The following is a 17,901-nucleotide window of genomic DNA, read 5'->3' as shown; positions in this document are numbered from 1 at the left end:
GGTTTGGCCCGGGGTGCATAAAATGGAAAGGAGGAAAAATTTGATGTCCTAGTAGGTAAGACTGGGTAATCTTCTAAATTAACTGGTAAACAGAAATAGGTATTATAACAATTCAGTTTAAAATATTGGGAGGAAATATTTTTAATGTAAGAAAAATAATATACAAAATGCAAAATATAATTATGAAAGGATGATGCAATAAAAAAATTTCATAGCAGAACTCACAAACTTGAATTTTGCTGCACATAAGCATGTTGAGATTTACTCTCAGTGACCCCCTTCTCCCCCACCCACACACAAAAGTATATAGTTGCCAACCTTTAAAAGCTTGAGACTCCACTTAGAAAAAAAAAAAATTACACTCTTCAATGGATCCCTATTTCATTCAGAAACAAACTACATTCCTTACGATTTACTACAGGAATCTGTAAGAATTGCCCATACCATAACTTTACTTCTCTAACTTCATTGCCCATTTCTTTCACTTTGGTGTAGTCACTTTGGTTTTCTTGCCCTTCCTTCAGCATATCATCTTATACACTAATACCTTCTTCCGTCTATAGTTCTTGACCCCAGATAGCAGCACTGTTTCATGTCTTTGAAACAGATCTTTGTATATTCCTAAAGTTTTGGAAGACCCTATAACATCAGAATTATATTACCTCATAACAATATTTGTCTGGATCCCAGGAGCACACGTGTCTTTTACATGAAGCATTCATTCTTTTTTTTTACTAAAGTCTCCAATATTTCCTTTTGTTCCTTGACATTGTTTATCACCAACCTTGCACTAATTTCTTTCTTTCCTTTTTCAAACATTAAACAGGAATTTGAAGTATCTTTTGTGTCAATATATGAAAATATTAAATAGTAAGGAAAAACAAGAGAAATTAGGGAGGTGAAAAGTATTTCTCTTTATCTAACTTTAATATGCACTTGAATCACCATTATGAAACAAACATTGGATAGTTCACTTATTCTATTATTTGCTGACTTTTTGGGAAATTGAACTTGAGGTCTCTGAATATAAATTATATGAATGGAGTAGTAGAAGTTTCAGCTGGCATCGTAGGTTGAGACCAAATATTAATAATTAAAGAAAACTTAAATGTTATACCAAAAAGTTTACAATTAATGTTGGATGAGCCTCTGATAGAAAGTTGACACAGTTTGTTTTAATAATTTCTATTCCAATTTATTTTTTATCAAAGCTTTTAGTTTTAGCTTTTTTTAATGAAAGATGTTCCTTTTAAGTTACAGGTGCAGAAAAATTTGTTCTATACATTGGCATCTTCAGAGATGAAAAAATTCCATTTATTTATGCCTACATCAAGTCCTAAAGTACAATTCTGAGACGAATCCTACCCCAGAATCCCTTCCATTTCCTTGTTTTATCAACAGATGTTCTGGAATTTCCTTAAACAAAAATTGGGTTTCAAAGTTGCTTGACCATGATTGAAACTAAAGTGAAAGAAACACTAGAAATTATATATACCAAAAAAGTGATAATTTTTCTATTTATAAAACATTCATAAAGAATAGCACTGACATGTTAATAATTAAACAAGGTATCTGTTACAGAATTTGGGATTTAACATATAGTTTCTTTAAAATAGAACTAGCCTAGGGGCACCTGAGTGGCTCAGTCGGTTAAGCATCTGACTTCCACTCAGGTCATGATCTCACAGTTTGTGTCTTTCTAAAAACAGTTTGTGAGTTCAAGCCCCATGTCCAGCTCTGTACTGACAGCTCGGAGCCTGGAGCCCCCTTCTGTGTGTGTGTGTGTGTGTGTGTGTGTGTCTCCCTCTGCCCCTCTCTCTCTCTCTCTCTGTCTCTCTCTCTCCCTCCCCTTCAAAAATAAAAATAAACATTAAAAAATGTTAAATATAACTAGGCTAATATTAACTTGAATTTTTCTTATTTAATAAATTGTCATGAAATGGGGAGGAGGGCCAGCATAGGTAGATGGAAATTAGAACTCACTGAAGATATTCGGAATTGGCAGTCATAAATGCTGACTTCAAATTAAACAATAAAGCCAATCATGTAGATATACATGTTTTTAGTCAAGAGATGGATGCAAGAACACAACAAATTAAGGTAGAAGTCTAATGTTCAATGATGTATTTAGATACCCGTAGGCTATAGAGAATGTCAGAATCCTCTTGTGGATCCACAGTGCAAAATATTACACTGACTAGTATTATTAAATCATTGAATTTTAGGAGAGGGAACATTCTTAGTAGTATTTACTTCAATAACTTCACATTCAAAAAATTTAGATAAGCAAACTGGCATGAGGCCAAGAAAACTGAAGAAAAAACCACCATGGTTAAAAGAAAGGTCACTAGAATGAGATCTTAGTTCTAGTCCTTGTTTCATGACTCATTAATTATGGAATATTACACGAGTCATATAGTTCTATATGTTTGGATTCTCTACTGTTAAATGGTGATTATTATGCCAAACTGCCTACATCAGAGGCCTGAGAGAAAACAGATGATACCTTCAGTGGGTAATTAAAGATACTTTAATAAAGGGATTATGTTTCAAAGACTTGAATAGAGCTAAAGGAAACACTGGGAGTAAGTGAAACATCAGGGACTTGTTCCAGTACCATGACTGAGTTTCTAAAAACTGGATAGGGGCACATGAGAAGGGAAAAATATTCACTTTTAATATTTTCTTCTTCATATTTTCCTCCTCCATATCTTTCCCATTTGTTCCCTAACCACGCCATTAGAATACTAGGCATATATTTATAAGCTAATTCATCAAAAATATGAACGAATGCCTGACAAGGGAGCCAAGAATACTCAATACTGAAAAGATAGTTTTTTTCAATAAATGGTGCTGGGAAAACTGAAGCGTCGCATGTAAAGAATGAAACTGGACCCCTATTTTATACCACTTACAAAAATTAACTCAAAATAGATTAAAGACTTAAGTGTAAGAGCTGAAACAGCAAAACTCCTAGAAGAAAACATAGGGAAAAAAGCTCTTTGACATTGGTTTTGGTAATTATTTTTTTGGATGTGACACCAAAAGCATAAGCAACAAAATAAGAAACAAAGAACTGGGACCACATCAAACTAAAAAGCTTCCGCAAAGCAAAAGAAAAAAAAAATCAACACAATTAAAAGGCAACCTATAGAATGAGAGAATATATTTGCAAACCATCTATCAGCTAAGGAGTTAATATCCAAAATATGTAGGCATTCATACAACTCAATAGCAAAAACCCCCCCAAATAATTTGAATTTAGAAATAAGCAGTCGGGGTGCCTGGGTGGCACAGTCAGTGAAGCCACTGACTTCGCCCCAGGTCACGATCTCAAGGTTTGTGAGTTCCAGCCCCGTGGTGGCCTCTGTGCTGACAGCTCAGAGCCTGGAGCCTGCTTCAGATTCTGTGCCTCCCTCTCTCTCTGCCTCTCCCCTGCTCGCACTTTGTGTGTATGTGTCTCTCTCTCTCTCAAAAATAAATAAACATTGAAAGACATTTTTTAAATAAAAACATAAAAATAAGCAGAAAATCTGAACAGCCACTTCTGCAAAGCAGACATACAAATAACCATCAGGTACATAAAAAGATGCTCAACATCAATGATCATCAAACAAATGCAAATACAGACCAAAATGAGTTATCATTTAATACTTCTTAGAATGGCTGTTATCAAGAAGACAAGAGATAACAAAAGTTAGCAAGGATAAGGAGAAAAAGAAAACACTGTGCACTGTTAGTGGGAATGTAAATTTGTTCAGCTAGCACTGTTACTGGGAATATAAATTTGTTCAGCCACTATGAAAAACAGTATGTAGATTAATAAAATAATAAAAACAGAGCTACCATATAATGTAGCAATTCTACTTCTGGGTATATAGCTGAAGGCAACAAAAGCACTCTCTCAAAATATATGCACCCCCATGTTGACTGCAACATTGTTCACAATAGCTAAGATACAAGCTAAATGTCCAATAATGAAAAGATGGAGAAAAAAATGCAGTATATATATACACAACAGAATATTGTGTGTATAAATACACAATATACAATACACAATATTCAGCCATAAAAAAGAAAATCCTGCCGTATGTGGGAACACAGATGTACCTTGAGGGCATTATGCTAAGTGAAATAAGTCAGACAAAGACAAATATTATACTCTCACTTATATGTAGAATTTAAAAACTGAACTCATAGAAACAGACAGCAGAATAATAGTTGCTAGGGTCTGGGGATGGGAGAAATGGAGAAGTGTTGGTCAAAGGGTACAAATTTCCAGTTGTAAGATGAATTAATTCTGAGTATCCAATGTATAGTATGGTGACTAAGTTAGTAATACTGTATTATATACTTGAAAGTTGCTAAGAGATGTTAAATGTTCTCACAGCCACAAAAAAGAAAAAAAAAGCAATTATGTGAGATGATAGACGCATTAACTTACTTTATTAAGACAATCACTCTAGAATATTTTTATGTATCAAATCACCACATTGTATACCTTCAACTTACAGAATGTTATGGATCAATTATACCTCAATAAAGATGGAAAAAATATACCATGATAATGTGTCACCATTATGAGTGCAAACTAGGAAATTTGTACAGTACAAAAAAATAAAAAGAGAGAGAGAGAGAGAGAGATTTCTGGATTTCTAGCCAAATAATTTGAGCAGACAAAATCACCCAATTATTTATAAATTATTTATATTTGTTACAGGGAAGTAAATGCAAGCCCAGTAAAACTCTCCAGAAGCTATTTATCTGTAGTTTAAGATATTGAGATCTGTTAATGACCAGCTTGTCTAGTCCCTACATTTCACAAATAGGGAAATATGTATAGAGAAGCACACAGAATTTTTTAAGACACAGCTAGAGCCAGGCTCGATGTTCTTCTCAGCATGATATATAGCCTCTTTATTTAGGGCAGATGTTATAACATTTCCATAGTATATAATGTTTGAGTTTTAAAACAGTGTTTGAAAATTTCTTTTTCAATGAAGCAAGTATAAAACAAAAAAGATTAATTCAAGTTTATTTTAGAACTGGGTTATTTGACTAAAGCAAAGAAACAGCAAACTGATTGTTTTAATTTCACAACCTTGTTATTTTCTCCCAAGACAAAATTTTCCTCGTGTTTAAGTAAGGAAGTTTTGACACTGTATGCATCTATTCCCAAGATGGGAACAGCCACTTCCACTATTTCCTGGTTAATGATCAGAACAAAAGGGGTGGGAAATTATATAAATCTATTTAGAAAATTCAGGATTCCATCTGTTCATTCCGGGACATGACGCTTCCTTCCCTTCCTTAACAACAACAGCCTGTTAGATGTCAGGCTGACCAAAAGAAGGCCCAGAGCATCCAAAATTAATTCTTGATTCAGCCATCTAGATTATTTTGTTCGATTAAAAGAGTTCTGGATCACAAGGATAATAATGACTACGTAGTCAAGTACACTGTTGGTCAAATCTATAATGGGCCAAAGTAAGATCACATTAGAACTCACATTAGAACATGTTTAATTTTTTTTTTTTTTTTTTTGCCTTGAATGGACTACAGCAGATGAAATGCTTTCATGTGAGTAGGGAATGATTAAAAAAAAAAAAAAAAAAAAGAACGAGGTTATAACTATTGGAATGAGACACACTGACTTTTACCAGAAAGGAGAGGGAAATGCCTCAGAGCGGTGTTTTAGACCCAGAGAATCTGAGGGATGGAAAAACACCAGTCATCTATCTCTTTTAAAATTCACAAAACCTTCATTAATAAAGGGAAGCACTCGAGCAACGCTCCCAAACCTTGCTGACACTTTAAGTTTAATCTCTGCCATTCTCTAACAGATTTCACTGACCACGATTTGATCACCGTCTTAATCTGAGACATCTGTCAGAAACAGCAAGTGAGGGTACCCAGCCTCTGTACTCACCACACATAACATAGGTCAGCTCCTCCAGATGTTATCTCCATGCTGATTCCCAGTCATAACAGAGTCGGTCTGTGAGGTGGAAGGATTCTGTTCTGCCAGCGCATACAGCCAGGGTTAAATTACCGCAGCACACGCGGAGGGCTGTAGGTTCGCGGCCTGAGCTTGTGCCGGTTGCTCTCCGGTGTATAGCTTTGGGGGTCCCCGCTGGGCGCAGCTTTGGCTCTCTACACCTGGGCGAGTCTCTAGGGCGAGGCACGGCAGCACTGTGACTCTGATTGTGCAAAGTGGGGAAGTCCACGAGCACAGGGAATTGTACAACAGTGTGAGGCAAACTGCTCACTGACAAGCTGAGGAAAAGGAGTTCAGCGCAGCCCCCGCCACGAGCGCGTTTCTCGTCCTGGGACTGCCTACAGGCACCCGTAGATCTCTGGAGATCCCGCGAGATCAGGCATCGGCTGGAAAGTGTGGTTGTGGCTGCAGCTCCTGCAACCATATGGCGCCTTTCGCTGCGCATTTGCTGAGGCTCTTCCACAGCCCTCAGGACCGGCACTTCAAAATGAAAGGTTCAACTCAGATATTTGAAATGCACTATCCTTCCAGAAATCACATTGGAGGCTTTGTGGTTCCTTCAGTGTCCACTGGTTCCCTCAACCGATAGTAGGCCACCCAGAAGAAGCCCTAACAACTGAAAACGTAGTCTTTTCAGGGTGACCAGGTGCTCCATCAGGGCGTACTTTTTGTGTGGAAGAGCAGGCAGTCCTCCTTGTTGGAAACGATTTGCTTCTTACTTGAGGTTGTAGAGATCTTCAAATATTTAGGTAAGCACTATCAGTAGATTATCTAGCCCTCAGGTAACCGGAAAGAACTTTCCAAAATGAGGCTATCTTTGGCTATTTAGGCAATCTTCCTGAAAATAAAAACAAACACATTATTCATGTGCATCCTACGGGGAGTTATTCCTATAATGGAAGTTACTCAGTTAAAAAAGTTTCATGGAATTTGTCTCTGACTTCGGATGAAATTTTCAGCAGTACAACTTTGGCACTAGAAGGCATTCAGTTCAGGTCAGCTTCAACTTCTTATACAGGATTGTTATGAATGATAGAATTGCCCTAAACTTGCCCTGTTAGTCCATGATAGAGCCCATGCAATTGCTAAAACAACTTTCTCAATATGAATTAGTACTTTGGAAAAGGTGGAAATGTTGGTACAGAAATTTAATGAGAAAGTCACATGGCTTTTTAAGGTAGACTTGGGTGCTTTATGGGATTTGTTTGGTTCATTTTATCTAGGACATTGAGGTCAGTACCTAAATTAGCCTCACCCTGCAACTTGGAGACCTGTTGACAGTTGCCTTAATTAAATGTTATGGGAGACAATTGAACAGATGTGTCCCAGTCTCTGTAGGACAGATAATCAGAATCATTGGTCAAGTGGCATGCTTATGACACAATATTATGTGTGTCTGTCATGTTTCATGTTTATTTATATCTTGTAAACAAGACATTAATTTACCTTCATTAAAAATATTTTTTTTCAGTCCATCTTTTCAAGGATGTTTGCATAGTGCACAACGTTGGAAGATACAGTGCCTTCCTTCAGAGGAAGAGACAAGTGTGTTTTCCCTCTAGTATGATGACGATGATGTCTTCCTTCGGAGAAGAGGGTAAGCATGCTTACTATCCATTAAGAGAGCCAGTTTCCATAAGCCCACTATTCCTTTTTTGTAACGCAGTCCATTTTATTTGCTGGCATCCATCTATGCCATCCCCATGGGCCCTGCAGGAGTTAGGGACAAGGTGAACTAACGTAAATATGTTAATGCTCATTCTGCTTTCTGTGCCATGAGTAATAAAGGCCTTGGTCTCAGACTAGGAGTCTTAGGTCTTCAGCCAACATCCATGAAAATGGGGCAGACTAACACATTAATTTGCAAATAGGGTAAAATCTCAGGCTTTTTACAATTCTTGGCATCCTGGGTCATTTATGGACTACCTATTTATCTTGAAAAATAACATGATTAAATTGTCCCTTCACTGAATATTTAAATGCATTTCATGCTGAGAATCTCTTACAACTGTGTGTTGTATGTGTGTGTAAATATATAAAGATTGGTAGGATTATCAGGCTATGAGTTATAAAGTTACAGAATGCTTTCAGAATCCTAGACCCATCAATCAGCAATAACAAAACAGCATGCTTCACCTTTAAATGGTGACACAATGTTTAGCTACCTCGTTAAGACTGAATGTGAATAGTAATCTCTAATCTTTCCCCAGACAACCTCATTTAATATTAGAAGCCTTCTCTCGTTAAAACAACTTGGTGAAATTCCCAAGAAAGGGATAAAGTTGGTATTTATACAGTTCTATTAAAATGAAGGTCAGGTTTTCAGCCAAAGAATCATTAGGAGCAGGCCACTAGCCCCTGGAAACCTTCACTGCCTCAGATCCATTATGGAGCTGATTAGTAGCAGGAACTTTATGTAATAAGTCTCATTACCCCCATCTGCTGTATATCCTCCTCCTCCACCTCCCCACAATCCACATATTTTGTTCCACAGAAATTGTCATTTTTCTTGGTTGTATGCCAATTTGCTACTGTAATGAAAATGTTCCAAAGTAAATGCCATTCCCAGGACAGGATGCCATATAAAAGATAGTGACTATAGACTCTGTGTAGTAGTTGGACATCAGAGCTTATAACAAAGATTTGCATTTCTAGGATTTCAGTGATTAAATCATCTTAGATGTAGCAAAAGTGAAAGATAATTTTACTCCTTTAGATGTCCTGGAAGGAAGAAGAGGTAAGGGGTGGGGAGGGAGATGTTTGTTGACAAGCTTTCATTTTTTCCTAATATTCCCTGGAAGAACATGAAACACCAACATACACAGTAGTGCTCCTATACTTTTAGGATTAAAGATGAAAGGTGACTTTCAAATGTTTTTCTGTGGTATCCTGTTCATTATCTAATCCAAAGAAAACATTTTATTGTACCATAACAATTTATTTACTTACTGTTTGGCTATACTGGACTGTATTTGGCTTGGAAGTAGACAATATATCTTTTTTGCATTTTTATATCAGTTTCAAGAATTTGATTTATAACATCTGGAAACTTGAGAAATGGTTTTTAAATGAATGAAGTTTTGATTTTAGAGAGCTATAACTTGTTTTGTTCTGTGATTCCACTGACATTGTACAGTTTCTGTCCATGATGCTAGTTTGGACAGAGAGAGATGCTATAGGACAAAATGAAGGAGAACTGTCAGTAGCCACATTGAGCTGGAAGCACTGTATCTCAGAAGATTTGCTATGGATACACAAAGCTATAATCAAAGAGAAAGACTGAGAACAACCACAACAAGAAAAGACAAAAGCCACCAACCAACTAACAAAAATAACAACCCGTAGGCTTTCCTATTCCCATTCCATCCAAAAGTTTGAAATCAAAAGCTATAGGAATCAAATTTTAAACTGAAAGACTGAAGCAATGTATTGGATCATATTTGAGATAGAGAATGAAAATGATACAAAGCAGTTAATACTTGCTTGTTGAGCACTCAAGATTTGAATGTCCAGGGGCGCCTGGGTGGCTCAGTCGTTAAGCAGCCGACTTCGGCTCAGGTCATGATCTGGCGGTCCGTGAGTTTGAGCCCCGCGTCGGGCTCTGTGCTGACAGCTCGGAGCCTGGAGCCTGTTTCTGATTCTGTGTCTCCCTCTCTCTGACCCTCCCCTGTTCATGCTCTGTCTCTCCCTGTCTCAAAAATAAATAAAACGTTAAAAAAAAAATTAAAAAAAAAAAAAAAAAGATTTGAATGTCCATAAACATAGAAATATCCCTGCCTTTTAGGGAAAGCTTCAGGGAAGACTCTCTTGGAATGGACACAATTAGCCTGGCTGTGCCTATCACTGAGCTAAGCCAGGAATAGTAAATAATCATGGTTTCTCCTAGTTCATTCAACAGACAAGATCTATCTTTCCTTTGTTCTTTGAAAGAATACAAGGCAACTCAAGGTAAAGAATATATCAGACTTAAAAGAGAGAGTTTGTAGGGGTGCCTGAGCATCTAACTCTTGATTTCAGCTCAGGTCATGATCTCACAGTTGTAAGATCGAGTCCCACGTCATCAGGCTCATACTGACAGCGAAAAGCCTATTTGGGATTCTCTCTGTCTCCCTGTCTCTCTGCCCTCCACCACTGGTGCTTTTTCTCTCTCCCTCAAAATAAATGGATAAACATTTAAAAAAAGAGAGAGAGAGTTGTTTTAAGTAATTTAACATGGTTCATTTAAAACAGACACTAATTAAGTTATAAGCATGGCTAGGAACAAAAAATTTTCTTCTGGAATTTCAGCTCCCCGCATTAAGTCTTTTCACTCTTAATAGCAACATCTATTTCTCTTTACTTATTTTCCATCCTTTTGTCTCTCTATAATTCAGTTCACCTATTAACCTGATTTTCAGTTGACAAGTCTTACTAATACACTCCACCTCCACTGCCCACCTTCTGCTGTTAAACACATCCGTTGAGATTTTTATTCCAATTAAAGTATTTCTCAGTTCTGGAATGTACATTTGGTTGTGTAGCACAGATTTCAGTTTACTAAAGAAAATCTCAAACTAGTCATTTATTTTCTTGAAGATGTAAACAGTCATCTTAAAATCAATGAATCTAGATATATTTGGGAACCCAAGACCAGACTGTGTCACTCCAAAGATGTATGTTTGCTTTCAGAAAGGCATCGTAGGGCTCTAACAATACTGAATCAATTTAATGTACAAATTAAAAAAATTTAAACCTCACTCTCAGTTCCTGAAAAGCTAGTTCATTTTCCGTATACTGTCACCTCCAGAGTGTAACTTTTCAAGGTTAAAACTGCAATTGTATGAATATGCCTATGGTGAGGGGAATTGGAGCAACAAGGGAGTCATAGGGAAGTAAAAGTTATTTGGCCTTTCTTTGGCATTTCCTCCTAACCTATGTTAATATTGAAAGCTCTACTCAGCATCTCTGTTTTTCAGTTGCCTCTTTGAAAATTTGCTGATATGTGTGGTGTAAAAATCCCCCTGCAAATCAGAGCTCATTCCTCTGGGTTTCTATCTTCTAGATCCTGCCTAGTAGTTCTTCGTTGGCCTATAAAGCTTTCCAAAATTGTCAGAGGGGTTTTTAAATTATTAATCTGCTCTTTAAGTTTTCCTCAGAATTACATAATTTGATATCAGCAGAAGTCCTGAATTAGATTTAAAATATAAATCATAAGAGGGGTGCCTAGGTGGCTCAGTTGGTTAAGCATCCAGCTTCAGCACAGGTCATGATCTCATGGTTCCTGAGTTCGAGCCCCACGTCAGGCTCTGTGCTGACAGCTCAGAGCCTGGAGCCTACTTCAGATTCTGTGTCTTCCTCTCTCTCTGCCCCTCCCTCATTCACACTCTGTCTGTCTCTCTCTGTCTCAAAAATAAATAAACATTACTTTTTTTAAATCTAAGTCATAAGAGAACAAATCGAAGAATTATAAAGCTTATTTATAATTACAATGGCATTGTCTATCTTTGGGATATTATAAATTTTTAGATAAAAATGGACCAAAAATTATATGAAAGTGTACTAATTTTCACTTGTGTCATAAATTTTAAAAAAATCAAAAGGTTTCACATAGCGCATAAAGGTGGCTTGGAGCAAGATGAATGGATAAGGCTCCCTTGATTCAATAAGAATAGCACTTCTATTACATGTCCATACACAAAAGTTCCTTTGAAGAAAGGGTTCTTCTGCTTAGACATAATAATCAGTGATGTTTGCAGAGGTGTTAAGAATTTCTAAGCTGCATAATGACAGTAAAATGTTTTTCTATTTCATTACTGTTGTTCTAATATATGCCATAGTACCTGACACGTTAAACGTTCTCAGTCGTATTTAGTGAGTAAAGGATTGAATTACTCACGAACTTTGAAACACAGAATGTAATATCCACAAAAATAATTGTTGAAATAATTTATAATTTTTAATTATTTAATTTTAATTAAATTTTATTTAAATTTTAAAATTCATATTTTATAGATTTTATTAGTATATGACTTACATACCAGAAAGGTCATCTTCTTAAAATTAACAATTCAAAGGTTTTTAGTATATCACCATATGGTTGTTATTTATGGTTTTTTTAAATTTTAATTTCAGTATAGTTAACATACAGTGTTAAATTAGTTTGATACAATACAGCGATTTAACATTTCCTTAAATCACCCACAACAAGTACACACCTTAATCTTCAACACCTATTTCACCCATACTCCCACCCAACTCCCTTCCAGTAACCTTATTTGTTCTTTATAGTTAAATCTTGGTTTTTGTGGCTTTTAGCCATCACCATTTGGTTTCATGGTTTTTATGGCTTTTATGGTTTTAGGCACCACCATAATCTAATTTTAGAACAGTTCATCATGCCAAAACCAGAATTTGTACCCTTTAACAGTCACTCTTTGTTCCCTCTCATCTGTACCTACCCAGTCCCCCAACCCTAGGCAACCACTACCTATTCCTTGCTACCTAGATTTGCTTATTTGGATGTTTGATACAAATAGAATCATATAATATGTGGTCTTTTGTGATTGGCTTCTTTCACTTAGTGTAATTCTTTGAGGTTCATCCATATTGTAGCACATATACCTTCATTTTTTTTTATTGCTTGATAATTTCCCATTACATGGGTATGCACCAATTTATTTATTTATCAGTTGATGGACATTTTGAAATACATATTAAAACTATAATTAGATACTTATTCAGACCCATCAAAATAGCTATTTTTTAAAAAAGGCAATAAGTGTTGAGGAGAATGTGGAAAAATTAGAAGTCTCATATGTTGCTGGTGGGAATATGAAATGGTGTAGACACTTTGGAAAACAGCTTGGCAATTTCTCAAAATATTAAATGTAGAGTTACCATATTATTCAACAAATATATTCCTAGGTATCTGCTCAAGAGAAATAAAAGTGCCAGTGGAAACCTTGTGCACAAATGTTCACTGGAACATTATTCACAAGAGGCAAAAGAGTTGTAATGGCCTATTTTGGTCTTTTAATCTGCATAATTGATTTTTTCATATTCTTTTCATATCTGTATTTTTTACTGGCATAGTTACTATGATTTTATTTCAAGTTATCTACCCTAAACTGATTTTGGCTGCTAATTAACCTAATGTAGCAGTGTTGGCTTTTTTAAAATTTATTTATTTTTCCCCCCAGTCTAAACCAGCTAGTACCTATTGCCTTTATTCATTTATTGACCAATCACAAGTTTTTGCTGAGTATCTACTATGCATTAAGAACTGTAGCAGTTATATAAGATCAAAATAAACCTAAGAATCTATGAAGTCATCTACTGGAATGTCAAGTACACAGGAGTCACTTAAAGAAATTTATTACATTCATAAATGAATACATATGCAGCCCAGGTGTTCCAGGGTTAAAAGATTTACAAAGGCAACTGTACTACACAAAAGGATATGCAAGGTACTGTATAACAACAAGACATTTCAATCAGTCCTCTTTTCTAAGACTCATGGTATTCCTAGTGGTGAATATGCTGTTTCACAGTTTGAGATTCTTTGCCAGTTTTGCTGTGATTCATAACTAACTTTCTTCTTATTTTTTTCATGTTTTACTCTTTAGCTTACTGTCTTACATAAATGCTCATATGGTAATATCAAATTTGAAGCTTGATAATCAAATATTTAATTATAACAAAAGTGTGCCTATAACTGATACTATTTTTGTTAAATTGGGGCAAGTTTCTTTTTTAGAACACTGACAATGGGTCATTTTCTGTGCTATTAATCCTTTTTGATCTTCTTTTTATTTCAATGTAGACAATAGAACTGGATTTTTTCCACATATATGACACATATTTCACAATATGTTATTTTAAAACTGCAGTTGGCCAGGCACATGAAAAGATGTTCAACGTCGCTCCTTATCAGGGAAATTCAAATCAAAACCATACTCAGATATCACCTCACGCCAGAGTGGCCAAAATGAACAAATCAGGAGACTATAGATGCTGGAGAGGATGTGGAGAAACGCGAACCCTCTTGCACTGTTGGTGGGAATGCAAATTGGTGCAGCCGCTCTGGAAAGCAGTGTGGAGGTTCCTCAGAAAATTAAAAATAGACCTACCCTATGACCCAGCAATAGCACTGCTAGGAATTTACCCAAGGGATACAGGAGTACTGATGCATAGGGGCACTTGTACCCCAGTGTTTATAGCAGCACTCTCAACAATAGCCAAATTATGGAAAGAGCCTAAATGTCCATCAACTGATGAATGGATAAAGAAATTGTGGTTTATATACACAATGGAAGACTACGTGGCAATGAGAAAGAATGAAATATGGCCTTTTGTAGCAACGTGGATGGAACTGGAGAGTGTGATGCTAAGTGAAATAAGCCATACAGAGAAAGACAGATACCATATGGTTTCACTCTGATGTGGATCCTGAGAAACTTAACAGAAACCCATGGAGGAGGGGAAGGAAAAAAAAAAAAAAAAGAGGTTAGAGTGGAAGAGAGCCAAAGCATGAGACTGTTAAAAACTGAGAACAAACTGAGGGTTGATGGGGGGTGGGAGGGGGGTGGGGTGGGTGATGGGTATTGAGGAGGGCACCTTTTGGGATGAGCACTGGGTGTTGTATGGAAACCAATTTGACAATAAATTTCATATATTGAAAAAAAAAATAAAACTGCAGTTGGCTGAGAGCTTAATTCAAAATGCAGCTCATTTATGAAGACCATGTTGGTGGGATGAACTGCATATTTTAACTTAGATTTTTTACAAATAATTAAAGATAAGGGATATATTCACAAATTAAGCTCTCATTTAAATAATCAACCTATAATGTATTGCATAAAAATAATCTTATTAAAAGTAATCTTGCTGACATTTTAAAATTTTGAATTACAAACCTAGTAACAATAATTAAGAGTGTTGCTGTTGTTCCAAGCATTGTACTATGTACTATAGTATAATAATAGATCATATCATTTCATTCTAATAATCCTATGAGGTATTATTAGTTTCATTTTACCAATGAAGAATTCAAGGCTTAAAAGAGTTATATATTTTTCAAGGTCAAATAATTAGTGTGTGACAGAGCCCAAGACTGATGGTTTGAATCATATAGTTATACTAGAACAGATTTGATTTTTTTAAGAGTTATAGAATATATTCTTTTGTATTTCCTTGATTATGCTATTATCAATATCAGTCAAATAAATTAATCGTATTTGAGTGCCTGAAGACAGGGACTGCACCTTTTCACCTGTTTTTAGCCTCAAATTCCAGCAGAATATGGAATAATGCAGCTAACTTTGATGAATACCGTTTAGATACAAATCATTTAACATCTTTTTAGTATGGGAATTTGAAACTTATCATAAATATCTCCTTTGAAAAAGGGCTTATGATTACTTGGAAAATAAGGAAAGATCACAAGGGCTTGTTTCCAAATATTTGTTCTTATAAATTCACATGTGGTTTAACGGTCTCTTGATAATTAATTTTACTTAAGGGGAAAGGGTAAAATGAAAAAGTGGCTTATGAGAAAACTATTCTTATCATTGTAATCCAGTGCTTCCCAAATATCACATTTTATTACTTCATATCTTTTAAAGGCTAGATTTATTTTCCAGATTCATAAAAAATTAAGTTACTTTTGATAGGATCCTCCAGTGTAGGTACTAAAGGTTTTAATTAGCATGGAAATTACTTCAGAAATTAAATTGTAACAATGAACCAAAGATCTTTAAAATTAACTGGAAGCAAGTACTTAGTGCTTTTAGAGACCTTTATATCACAGCAAATGCATAGTAACTAATTGGCTATCTTAATACTGTAATTATTGTTTTCTGCTGAAATTATCTTCATTAAAATAATCTCCAAGAGAAGAAAAATAACCATGATATCCCGTATCTTCCTTTCTAGTATTTTTTATACAAGGTAATAGAAGCAGTCAAGCATTATCCTTCTCCTTTTTCTTTCTTTAGCTAATCACTAGAGTAAATTTGATACTTAACATTTCTTTGCATGTCTTTATACTATTTCTACTTCCGAATTTTTTTATTAAGTTTATTTATTTATTTTTTGAGAGAAAGAGAGAGAGAGAATCCCAAGCAGGCTCCAAGCTGCCAGCAGAGAGCCTGATGCAAGGCTCAACCTCACACAAAGCATGAAATCCCTGACCTGAGCCGAAACCAAGAGTCAGACACTTAACCAACTGAGCCACCCAGGTGTCCCACTGAATTTTTTTAAAGTAATTATATTTTGCAGAATACCTGTCATTCCCTAGTGTAATTTTCAATTCAACATCATGTTTTTGGAATTTATCTGTTCTGATATACTTTGTATATCACTTAAATTCTGTATATGATTTACTGTAAAATATATACTTTATTTGTCAATTTTCCTATTGTACTAAGTTATTTTGTTTCAACAAACAATGGTCTGATGATGAATGTGTGAGAATTTCTCTTTAGGATCTTTATTCATAGATAAGGTGGTTCATTATCTTTCAGTATTATCAATTTCCAGTTTCCCATCCAAAAAATTTGTACAAATTCTGAATTCCACTAGTATCATCTAAGCATATCTCAAAAACTTAGATTTATTATACAGTTTAAGTATTGCTAGAGATTGCTAAAAGTCTCATATAAAATGATTTCTCAAGGTTTTGATTTGCATTTTCCTAATTATTTAATGAGGCTGAGCATCTTCTCATATAAAACTCTCTTTTGGATGAATCATTTGTTCATTTCCTTTATTCAATTTCTTTTTCTTTTTTCTTGTTTTTTTGTTTTGTTTAGTTTTTTGTTTTGTTTTTTTTTTTTGCTTGTGTTAATATTTGGCAAAATAATTTGTTCCATTCTGAGGCATATAATTTTACTTTCCTTATGATGACATTTTGTAAAGAAAATTTAAAATTATTGTATTTAAGTTAATCCATTCTCACCTCAGTAAGCTGTGTTGTTCTCTATAATTTTATTGGGGACATAAGGTAGTCTTCTATAATTTATATCAGTTTCAAAGATTTGATCTTCATATTTAAGGTAGTTTCAATTGTATAAGGCATATATTTAATTTTTTTTTCTGTAAAAAAACTGATTGTATCACTATCATATTTTAAATAATCCAGTCTTCCTCCATGGATTTGAAAGGACCCTCTTTGATATATTCATTGATTCATGCTTTCTAGTAGACTTCGTTGGAAAATATTTGGGGACAATCATGTTTTACTCCTCACTGCAACTCTTCTGTCTCCATTTCATAAGAGGAAAAGGATCTTTGATCTTTTCCTTCCTAAAAGGTATTCCTCAGGTCATTTTTTTTCTCATTTTACTCACCTAGACATCGTTAATAATATGTAAAATAGCAATAATAGAACCATGCATACCTTTTCATTATTTTGATGTGAAAGCCTATTAAGTGTCATCATTAAGTATTATGACTAGTCTACTTTTTAAAAAAAAAACTGTGCTAAGAGCACTTCACATAAGACCTACCCCATTAGCAGTTTTTTAAGTGTACATTATAGTTGACAACAGGTACAATGTTGTTCAAGATCTCTAGGGCTTATTTTATCTTGCTTTACTGAAACTTTATGTCCATTGGTAATCTTCCAGGTCCCCCTGACTTATTCCCTGGAAAACCACCATTCTACGGTGGCTTTTATTCTATGGATTTAACTATTTTAATAATCTCATATAAGTGAAATCATGCAGTATTTGTTATTCTGTGGACAGGTTTATTTTAATGTCCTCAATGATGTCACGTATTATAGGATTTTCTTTTTTAGGGCTGAATAATGTTCTGTTATGTGTATACCGCATTCTTTAGCCATTTATCTGTTGATAAGCATTTAGGTTGTTTCCACATCTTGCTATTGTGAATAGTGGTTCAGTGAACATAAGTATACATAT

At 35.1% G+C, this 17,901-nt stretch overlaps 1 long non-coding RNA gene across 1 annotated transcript in view; it reads right to left on the bottom strand.

Moving 5' to 3' along the window:
• Positions 1-6,295, bottom strand: part of LOC122231004 — a 247,929-nt gene extending 241,634 nt beyond the window's left edge. The window contains exon 1 of the long non-coding RNA XR_006208101.1: positions 5,930-6,295. This is a non-coding gene — a long non-coding RNA (uncharacterized LOC122231004). The remainder of the gene's footprint in view (positions 1-5,929) is intronic.
• Positions 6,296-17,901: the final 11,606 nt, after the last annotated feature.

The sequence above is a fragment of the Panthera tigris genome, chromosome A1, assembly GCF_018350195.1.
Source record: "Panthera tigris isolate Pti1 chromosome A1, P.tigris_Pti1_mat1.1, whole genome shotgun sequence".
Taxonomy (NCBI): domain Eukaryota; kingdom Metazoa; phylum Chordata; class Mammalia; order Carnivora; family Felidae; genus Panthera; species Panthera tigris.
Note: the sequence above shows the minus strand (reverse complement) of the source record. Positions and strands in the feature narration are given on the sequence as shown.